Consider the following 8,210-nt stretch of genomic DNA (forward strand, 5'->3'; position numbering starts at 1 on the left):
TTTTCTTTTCACGCTGGGCGGCTTTCCTCACAGGCGCACTCCTTGCGCATGGGGCTCCCCTACGCGGGGGACACCCCTGTGTGGCACAGCACTCCTTGCGCGCATCAGCACTGCGCATGGCCAGCTCCACACGGGTCAAGAAGGCCCGGGGTTTGAACCGCGGACCTCCCATATGGTAGACGGACGCCCTAACCACTGGGCCAAAGTCCGTTTCCCTCTCTTTTCATTTACAATCATTTAATGACCATATACCTATTACATTTCATTGAATGATTATTCCATAATTTTTAAACCAATTCTCTTTGAGTTCATGTTAATATTTTGCTATTATCAAGAATGCTACAGTGGCACTTGCTTCAGCAGCACATATACTAAAATTGGAATAATACAGAGTAGATTAGCATGGACCCTGTGCAAAGATGTCACACAAATTCAGGAAGTGTTCAATATTTTTTGGAGATCCACACAATAACCAAAAGAATATTGAATTCCCATCTTTGGGAGTTCTGCTACATTCTCTATTATGACAACAAGAATCCCCCAAGTACAAGGGCAGTGGCTAGTGAAGGAAGACAGACCATTACACCAGGCCCTTGATATTCATGATTGCACTTATGAACCTTTTCTTGTGAATTGAAACTTAACCAAGTATTATATATTGCCTAAGAGTTATCTCCTGAAAGCTTCCTTGTTGGTCAAATGTGGCCTCTCTCTAAGCCCAGCTCAGAATAAATGCACTAATTTCCCCCCAGAATGGGACGAGATGCCCTGAGATGAGCCTCCCTGGCACCGACGGATTATTATCAAGCACCAACTAGTGATACATCTGGAAAAAGACCTTGACCAAAAGGGAGAAATACAAATGGTAAATACAAATGAGTTTTTATGGTTAAGAGAATTTCAAAGTGAGTCAGGTCTTTCCAGAGGTGACCACTTCTGCAAGTCTTAGCAGGATCTCATAATCTGCCACAGTAAATACTGCCTCAAATAGTGGGGTTCCTGAGGGGCCTGGAAACATCTGAGCTGTAAGCAAGGCAGACAGCTCAGGGATTTGGCACCCTGTCAGTGGGCCTTACTTTGGAATTTATGCTCCCCAGTTTAACAGGGCTGGACTCATTTATATTTTCCCTACACTTGGCTCTACTCCCCTTTTTATTTGAACTTATAAATAGCACTATATTCGATAAATATATGTTCCAGAGACTTAAGTCCATGTGCCAGCTGAGCTCTGGATCTCAGCAGAGTTACAATATCTACTTTCCATTTGTTGGACTCACCCTAACAACAAACAAGGAGATGATGATGGACAACAGCCATCCCAAGGAACAGAGAATGTCAGCAACTGCAAGCAAGATATTTCCATCTACCTGGTCCATGGGACCTAGCCCCCTCTCAATTAGAAGTAGAGTGGGTATCACCATCCCTAAATCCTCAAGATTTGGAATGACCAATGGACTAAAGTAGAATTATTATTATTCTACTGTAGACTTATTGTTATTCTAGCAATGAAAGAACTTTTATCATTGATGTAAAGGCAGTGGCCACCAGAGGTTCCAAAAGGAGGGAGAGGGAAGAACAAGTGTAATATGGGGACATTTTCAGGACTTTGGGGTTGTTCTGCATGGCATTGCAATGACAGATACAGGACATTACATATTTTGTCATAACCTACAAAATTGTGCAGGACAGAGTATAACTATAACATAAATTATAGTCCACGATTAGTGATAATGCTTCAATATGTATTCATCGATTGTAAGAAATATCCAACAGCAATAAAGGTTGCTGTTAATGTGGGAAAATGGGGGAGAGGGGGGAGTGTGTGCATGGGGCATATGGGAATCCCCTATAGTTTTTATATAACTTTCATGTAATCTAAAGCTTCTTTAAAAATTAAAAATAATAATAAAATTTATAAAAGAATGCTACAATAAAGATTTTTGTATACTGATTAATGCATTGAACTGATTCTGAAGGAATTGCTCCACATTATGTTGATGAGAACTTTACTTAATGGCTAGACTTAAACAAAGAAAACATGATTTCAGGGATTTTGTACCATAATGATTAAACATGGTTCATTCCTGCCTCATCTGCAAAACTTGACCTGGCTACAAGCTTAAGGATTTTTCTGAAATCTTTCCACTTCTCCATCATAGACCTCATCATAGACCACCTCTAATCTAGCTTCCCCCTTGGTATTTATTCATATCTTTCTATATTTCTGTTTACTACACAAAACCTGCTTGAACCACATCCTATACCATCCTCCCTCTTGAGCCTAGATATTCAGTGTAGGAAACCACGATTCAGTGCCCCGTCCAGTGAGAGGGCCCAGCTGGTGGGTCTCATGGGAACTTACAGCAAGTAAAGAATGTTTATCTGAAACTGCCTAGAGGATTAGGTCCTAACCTAATACACCCTTAAAATTCAAAAAAGAGTGCTGCATTAAAGGGAAACTCAACATGCAGTATTTATTAAATCATTTGAACTGGCATCTTAGATGTACTTCTTATATTCAATTCTATCTTGTCATCATTATTGATTATGGTTTCAACTCTTGAGAATAGCTCTACTCCCCATTTTCCCATTTTGTCCTTTATTTGCCCTTTTAATTTAAGACTCAGTACACTTTCCCATTTGTAGCCCTAATTCTGCAGAGGCTACTCTGCCTTCAGGAGCCTCTCACTTTGACTTTCTAGAACTTTGAAGAATTTCCCTTCTAAATGGTTCATCTTAACTTGAAAATGGGAACCAACATGTAGGAGGAAATAGGAAACCAGTAGAACAGGAAGATGTGAGTGTACACCACTTTATTTAAAAAAGCAACATTGGAAAAGTAAGAAAAGAAATAGGATGAAGGGAGGGTGTTCAGTTTGTTTCTTTACTTTTAAAGGGCTAAGCTAATTTTCAATATGGGTAATGAAAGTCTAGGTAATTTGGTTCAATTTTCTTACTGAAAATAATTTTAAAAGCTGCATAAATATATTTTTTTAATTTCTTGAAATACCCAAGAGCAAGGTGGGACTTCCAACAGTGGTGAAATTGCCCTTACTAGACTAACTATCCCACAGATAACAACTATAAACAAGGCAGTGAGAGACACTGACTATAGACACTGGAGAGTGACGAGAAGTCAGGAAAAATTAAGAAGGTTTCACTTGGGTGAAGGGAATGAATTTCCAATTGTATACCACATTTTGACACAGGACAAGCCATAGTTAGAAAAAAAATGAAGCAGCTAAAATTCAGATAGTAACCTCCTGTCATATCAGTTTGAGGAACCAGAGGAAAGAGTTCAGAGCAAGCACAGGAGATTAAAATTGATGTGGAAAGTATAAAAAGAAGAGAGCCACAGAGGGAGAGTCCCATATTTTGTGCATGTACTTAGAGTCTTTACCTCTGACTGATCCCTGAAGTGTACATATCTCTGAAGCACCAGAGTTAAGCCTTAGAGAACTGAACAAGAAATTCAACTGTTGCCCACTTTAGGGAAAATAATATTTGGAAGTTGAAACCAGCTTGTGAAAATAAAAACTAACACTCTTTGGAGGAATATAATGGAATACAGATAATATATGATGAGTCACTACAACATAAAATTTATACTGTCTAAAATACAATCCCAAACTACTACATCTACAAAGAGACAGAAAAAATGTCACCCATGTAAATGAGAAAATAGAAAGGAGATCAACCCTATATTAGTCAGTGTTCTCTGTGGAAACAGAACCAAAAGGACATATCTGTAAATACTGTGAGATTTTATAAAATTTTCTCACATGACTGTGTGGATGCACGAGTCCAAATTCCATAGGGCAGGCTGCAAGCCTGGAATGCCAATGATTTTCTTTGATGAATTCCCTGGGGAAACTCTGGCTGTCTGAAATAGAGATTGGAATGCTCTCTTTCAATGTTGAAATCACTTCTCCTTTTAAGGCTTCCTTTTTAAGGCCTTGAAAGGTCACTCATTACCAAAGACAATCTCTTCAGTTGATTGCAGATGTAATTGACCATAGATGCAATCAACTCATTGATGATTGAAATCCATGAAATGTCCTTGACTGCAAGGTGCTTACCTCACCAAACAACTAGGTACCACTACCTGGCCAAATTGACACATGAATTTAACCATCACTAATCCCAAAATGATTTAGCTATTAGAATTAGCAGACAAGGATTTAAAATGACTATTATAACTCTGCTCATGAATGTAAAGGAAAGTATGCTTATAATGAATAAAGTGAAAATGTTAAAGGAAAAATAAAAACAACAAAATATAAACTTAGAGCAGAACATTGGAATATCTGAAATTTAAAAATCACTGAATGGGCTGAAAAGAAAATTAAAGATGACTGGTTAGATATATAATGTACTTAAACATAGAGCAATAGAAATTACCCAACCTAAAGAACAGTGAGAAAAAATAATTAATGAACAGAACCTAAATGACTGAAGGGATATTATAAAAGGTCTAATATACATGTAAATCAAGTCCTAGAAGAAATGCTAAAGGAAGTCTTTAGAGAAATGATACCTAATGAGAATTCAGATATGAGGAAGGAATTAAGAGTACAGAAATTATAAATATGTGACATTTATAAAGCATTAACTATTGTCCTCATGATTTCTTTGAAATGTATATACCTGTTCTAAGCAAAAATTGTATTATTGTATTATGAGGTTTATAATGTGGGTAGATGTAATACATATGATGTAGCAGTTTGGTACTGGTCTGTTGCTCTGGACATAGGTAGCAGTTTGGCATTATTTATGAATTCCAAAAATAGATATTGGATTATGTTTGCAAACTGGCCAGTTTGCACATTGGCTTGTAATGGATTCAGAGGTTTCACTTTTACTTGATTAAATAATGATTAAGGCTTTGATTGGGCCACATCAGTAGGACACGACATTGCATCCCCACCTCCTTGGTGGGTAGGAACTCACAGAGAAAACGACAAGGTACAGGAGTTTGTGGGAGTTTTGAGGTCGAGCCTGGGAAGTAAGCATACAGAGGAGCAGAGCAGCTGAGCCCATAGAGAATTGAGCCCTGGGGAGAGAGACAGAGCCAGTAGCCTGATAGTCTATAGCTGACCTTGTGGAGAGAAGCAAGCCTGAGCCCAGAGAGAGTTGAGCCCCAGAGAGAGAGAGAGAAAACCTAGAGAGCCTGATGGCCTAAAGCTGATATTGGAAGAAGCTGGGACCACAGAGACTTAAGAGGAAGAGGAAGGCTGAATGTCATCCACCATCTTGCTCCAATAGGTGGCAACAAACTTTGGTGAGGGAAGTAACTTACACTTTATGGCCTGATAACTGTAAGCTTCTACCCCAAATAAATACTCTTTATAAAAGTCAACAGATTTCTGGTATTTTGCATCAGGAACCCTTTGGCTAACTAATACAGCATATTAGATTGTATTAGATTCAGAGGTTTCACTTTTACTTGATTAAATTATGATCAAGACTTTGATTCGGTCACATCAGTAGGAGAAAATGACATGGCAGAGAAGAGAGTTGAAGTTTTGTTGCTGGAGCCCTGGGAAATAAACACAGAGGAATTGAAATGGCTCCATAAACATGGTAGAGGCCCTGGGAAGAGTGAGAGCCTGATAGTCTACAGCTGACCTTGTGGAGAGTCCAGAGCAGCTAAGACCAGAAAAAAATTAAGTCCTGGGGAGAGAGACAAAGCCTTATGCCAGCCAATAGCTGAGATCAGAGGGAGCAGGGGCCACAGAGCCTTAAAGGAAGAGGAAGAGGAAGGCAGAACACTTGCAGAGACCAGCAGTCATCTTGCTCCAACATGTGGTAATAGACTTTGGTGAGAGAAGTAACTTATGCTTTATGGCCTTGTGACTGTGAGCTTCTACCCCAAATAAATACCTTTTATATATGACAGCAGATTTATGAGACTTTGCATCAGAAACACTTTGGCTGACTAACACATATGACAACTATAATTTAAAGAAGGATGGGGTGTGTAAATGCACTCAAACACCTGTAAGTTTTTACATTTTATGTAAAGTAGTATAACATTTACTCTGAATTGTTTCTGAAAACTTTGAGATGTATTTGTAATCCAAAGAGCAGACACACACCCACAAACACATATACACACAAATAAACCAAAGAGGTATAGGTAAAAAGCCAATAGCAAGAACAAATTTGATAACCTAGTTGAAATGGACAAATACTTAGAAATACATATATAACTTTAACTGAGTTGAAAAGAAATAGAAGATTTCAACAGACCAATAACTAGTAAAGAAATTGAATCAGAAATCAAAAACATCCCAAAAAAGATAAGTCCAGGACCAGAGGACTTCTCTGGTGAATTTAATCAAACAGTCCAAGAAGAATCAATACCAGTCTTGCTCAAACTTCCAAAAAGTTAGAAATACTTCCTAACTCATTCTGTGAGGCCAGCATCACCCTACCACCAAAGCCAAAAAAGATAACACAAGAAAAGAAACAAGAAAATTAAAGACCAATGTTCATTATGAATATAGACACAAAAATCCTCAACAAAATACTAGCAAACTGACTCCACCAGCACATTAAAAAAATAATATACTATGATTATTTATCCCTGGCATTTATCCCAGGTATGCAGGGTTAGTTCAGGATAAAAAAAAAATCAATTAAAATAATACACCACATTAAAAGAAGGCAGAAGAAAAAACAACTGTTGTTTCAATTGATGTAGAAAATATATTTTACAAAAGGAAACTTCCTCAACATGATAAAGGGAATGTACAAAAAACTCACAGCAAACATCAAAATCAATGGTGAAAGACTGAAAGCTTTCCCCATTCACCATTACTATTCAATATTGTACTGGAGGTTCTAGCCAGAGCAATTGGGCAAGAAAAAGAAATAAAAAGAATAAGTAAAACTTTCACTATTCACAGATGACAGACTCCTTTATAAGGAAAAATCCCAAAGAATCTACAAGAAAGCTACTAGGGCTAATAAATGAATTCAACAAAGTGGCTGAAGGGTACAAGATCAATAAACAAAAACCAGTGGTGTTTCAATACACCAGCAATGAACAATCCAAAAAGGAAATCAAGAAAAGAATTCCATTTAAAGCAACATTTAAAAGAATCAAATATCTAGGATTAATTTAACCAAGGATAACAAGACTGTATCCATGGAAAATTATAAGACATTGCTTAATTTAAAGAAAAGCTAGGGAAGCGGACTTGGCCCAGTGGATAGGGCGTCCATCTACCACATGGGAGGTCCGTGGTTCAAACCCTGGGCCTCCTTGACCCGTGTGGAGCTGGCCCATGCACAGTGCTGATGCGCACAAGGAGTGCCCTGCCATGTAGGGGTGCCCCTCATGTAGGGGAGCCCCATGAGCAAGGAGTGCGCCCCATAAGGAGAGCCGCCCAGTGCGAAAGAAAGTGCAGCCTGCCCAGGAATGGTGCCACACTCACGGAGAACTGACGCAGCAAGATGATGCAACAACAACAAAAAGAAACACAGATATCCGTGCCACTGACAACAGAAGCGAACAAAAAGAACACGCAGCAATGGGACACAGAGAACAGACAACTAGGGCGGGGCGGAGGGAGAGTAGCAAAGGGGAGAGAAATAAATAAAATAAATCTTTTTTAAAAAAAGGAAAAGCTAAATAAATCGAAAGACATTCCAGGTTCACAGATTGGAAGACTAAATATTGTTAAGATGTCAGTTCCATCCAGAGTGATTTAGAGATTTAATGCAATCCCAAGCAAAATTCCAAAAGCCTTCTTCACAGAAATAGAAAAGCAAATCATCAAATTCATATGGAATGCCAAGAGGGCCTGAATAGCCAAACCATCTTGAAAAGAAAGAACAAATTTGTAGGACTCATACTTTATTATTTCAAAATTTTCTACAGCTAAGAGTCTTCAAAAAATATGGAATTCATATGGAAAATGGAATTCATATGGAATTCATATGGAATGCCAAGAGGGCCTGAATAGTCAAAACCATCTTGAAAAGGAAGAACAAATTTGTAAGACTCATACTTTATTATTTCAAAATTTTATATGGCTAAGAGTCTTCAAAAAAGAGTCAGTAGGTCACCAGAGGGGTTATGCTTACATGCTTCTCAGGAGGACCCCAGAAACAGCCAAAGTAGGTATAACCCCAGGTATTGGTTCTCCTGAGGGCTATGGAGGCCCACAGGGATATGGTCATGGCAGATAGCTCTGGAGCTC

The 8,210-nt window shown here is 38.4% G+C and overlaps 1 non-coding gene across 1 annotated transcript; it reads left to right on the forward strand.

Moving 5' to 3' along the window:
* Nucleotides 1-351: 351 nt before the first annotated feature.
* Nucleotides 352-454, forward strand: LOC111764798 (U6 spliceosomal RNA). Its single transcript, XR_002797316.1, has one exon. It is a non-coding gene; the product is annotated as a U6 spliceosomal RNA (small nuclear RNA).
* The last annotated feature ends 7,756 nt before the right edge of the window (nucleotides 455-8,210 follow it).

This window comes from Dasypus novemcinctus, chromosome 11, assembly GCF_030445035.2.
Source record: "Dasypus novemcinctus isolate mDasNov1 chromosome 11, mDasNov1.1.hap2, whole genome shotgun sequence".
NCBI classification, from domain to species: domain Eukaryota; kingdom Metazoa; phylum Chordata; class Mammalia; order Cingulata; family Dasypodidae; genus Dasypus; species Dasypus novemcinctus.